At 47.3% G+C, this 2,713-nt stretch overlaps 1 long non-coding RNA gene across 2 annotated transcripts; it reads right to left on the bottom strand.

Moving 5' to 3' along the window:
• Positions 1-386: 386 nt before the first annotated feature.
• LOC111768685 (uncharacterized) lies at positions 387-2,488 on the bottom strand. 2 transcript variants are annotated; one of them, XR_011427981.1, is made up of 3 exons: positions 2,390-2,488; positions 1,921-2,039; positions 387-713 (listed from the first exon to the last, which is right to left on the bottom strand). It is a non-coding gene; the product is annotated as an uncharacterized lncRNA (long non-coding RNA). The 2 variants fall into 2 exon arrangements; XR_011427980.1 differs by lacking the exon at positions 2,390-2,488 and adding an exon at positions 2,148-2,387.
• Between the last annotated feature and the right edge of the window lie 225 nt (positions 2,489-2,713).

Genomic DNA, 2,713 nt, shown 5'->3' with positions numbered 1-2,713 from the left:
ATTGTCAGAGTTTAGAAAAGCACTTGGCATTTGTGAGGTGCTTGAGTTAAATGACGGGCCTGGGAGCTCTTTTCAATTGTTTTAAATTCTTTTACCTGACGGAGTGAGGGGCTTACTCTGCATAGCTCCAGAATCAGAATAGAGTCCTGCCAGTAGAAGCCTGCAGAGGCCATGTTGGAATGAACAAAAGAAATAGCTGTCAATAGACAGAAATCACCAATAACTGGAAAGGAGGCTGATGCTGGATGTATTTAAGCAGAAAATGAATAATAACTTGGGGGCAATGGTATACAGGGAAAAGCAAAACTCAGATTGGTTTGTACTACATGGACTTTATTTTGTCTCATTTTGGCGTATTTTTCACACATGTAGCAAGCATGCAGTCATTAGTTTTTTGTTTTATTTTTAAATAAATGAACAACGAACCTGCTTTAAGTGTGACAGGGAAAGGCATAAGGAGACCGTGATCTTCGATAATACCAGTTTCCATTGTTGATTCTTTCTACTTCACATTCTACTTCTCTGGTCCGCTGTCCAGGTTCAAACCAAGCACAATGTGTGTGTTCTTGGCTCATGTTCCTGGATCCTTGTGATCCAAATCCTTAGCTTGGATCCAGCTCTTCAGGTTACCAGACTGGGCTCACGTCTCCTTGTTATGTTTTGAACATCTAGGTCTTCAGCATCTGCTTCTTTCCTCTTCTCTCCCACCTTTTCTGATTTGACAACACAACCATCTGCCACTCTCCTCTCTTTTTCTTCCACATCACTCCAATCCCCAGCCCAAAACCACTTCTCCCCTGCAGCCCAAGACTCAGCATGCTACAGTCAAACGTTTTTGGCAGAGAACACTGTGAAAAAAGCTTTGGCTCAGTTCACTCAGATTGTGGGAAAGGGAGAGACTAGGGCATCAGTTACCGAACTGACTCAATTTTGGAAACTATGCAAGCAGCGGTAACAGAAACACACTCTCCATGGCTTTCCACTACCATAGTCATAATCATCATGTCTATTTTTCCAGCTTTTGGTCCAGCAACCATGGCAGGCAGAGGCAGGGGAGGTTGCTTTGATTTTTTTTTTTAAATTGTAAAAGAAATTATTCACTACAGGTGTTTGCATACACCTGTCAAAAGGTTCCACTCAGACACTCAAAGCTTCGCCATCTGAACTCAGAATGCAGAACAAGCCATGTCGAGGACAGAAATCAGTACTGTATAACAATGCCCAGATCATGGGTCAGACAGGTGGGACGGCGAGATGACAGCAGTGCGAGTGGCCCCTCATCACCCTGTGTTTGCAGGGTCACCCATAAATGTAATTAAGGGGCTGTGCTGGTGTGCCTCTGGTCTCAAGGTTAATTAACCACAGGAAAATGACACCTTCAGGTGTCCTGTATCATAACAGCATTGGCAGAAAGAAGCATGATTTTAAATTGACAGCACTGACACCACCAGACAGCAGAGTTGAAACCAGCAGAGGTGAAAACAAAGACTGACATAGGTTGCTGCACTGCTGACAAGATGGAAAAAGGACACATTCTTCCTGCCTTGGGTAGAAATAACACTGAAACCAAGACAAACTCAGCCATGATGCTCACTGCTGAGTGTGAGCACCATCCATGATGAAGTGCATGTGGAAAGCTTTATCATCTGTGCCCTGTGCCCCCTCCGTTCCATCCCACTAAAGCCTGGCATTCCCAAACCCTGCACCCCCGATGCCAACACACACACCACTCACACACACACAACACACACACAAACACACACTTACACACTCCCTCCCTCCTTCCTAAGATTCTCCAACTCTTTCCCAGAGAAGTCCAGCCTAGAGGGGTGTATAAAGCCCCCGACTCTCCCTGAATGCTGAGACCTTCCAGCAGGCCCCCACCTTCTCGAAGCCCCTCGCCTTCTGGTAGCCCCTTACCTTCTTGGAGGTTTATTTTCTTCCCACTTAACGGACCTTTTTATTCTGTATCTTTTCTTTTCCAGTTTTCAAGCTATGTCCAGACTGGTCTGCACGGGGATCTGGCATCTCCACATGACCTGAAAGAGAGAAACTTAGTGAGAAAGAGTGGTTGGCCCTCAACATCAAAGATCCTTGGGTTTCTCACCAGGTGTTTTGGCCTGCCTATGGAACTGGGCCTCTGCTACCTGGTCAGATGTGTGTCTGGGGGCAGGAGGAGTATTTTTTCCCTCTGGTGAGTGGCACCCAACCAACCAGCATGGCCCCCGGCTCAGGTCTCTATGAGCACTGAATGCAGTGCGCTCAGCTCTCTCTTCAACCAAATCCCCTCTGCTATCAATTTGTAAACAACTCAGCTCTGCCTGCATAATATGTGAGCAGGCGATGCCAGCCCCACACTGTGCCCTTCCCTGCTCCCAGCCAAGTGCACCTGCTGCCCAGGGCTCTGGCTGCTGCTGCTGCTACTGCTGTTATTATGCTCTGCCATCGCCTGCCCTGCTGCTTGCTGGGCTGGAGGCACATCTTCGGTGTGGGGAGGAATGTTTATTAGTTTTAATTGGTGGACACGGCTGGACAGTGACATTTGAGGAGTATTGTGTGTCATTCACCCTGCACCAGGTGCTGGCTGCGACGGCAGATGTAGGTGGATCAGCTCAGAATACACCCTACAGATTACTGCCTTTCCAGAAAAATGCAGCTGCTCTGCCTCTCCCCTACCTATGGGAATGCAAACTCTCCCCTTTCTTTTTACCAC

This window comes from Equus caballus, chromosome 17 (assembly GCF_041296265.1).
Source record: "Equus caballus isolate H_3958 breed thoroughbred chromosome 17, TB-T2T, whole genome shotgun sequence".
Lineage (NCBI taxonomy): Eukaryota > Metazoa > Chordata > Mammalia > Perissodactyla > Equidae > Equus > Equus caballus.
This window is presented reverse-complemented; position numbering and strand designations above follow the sequence as displayed.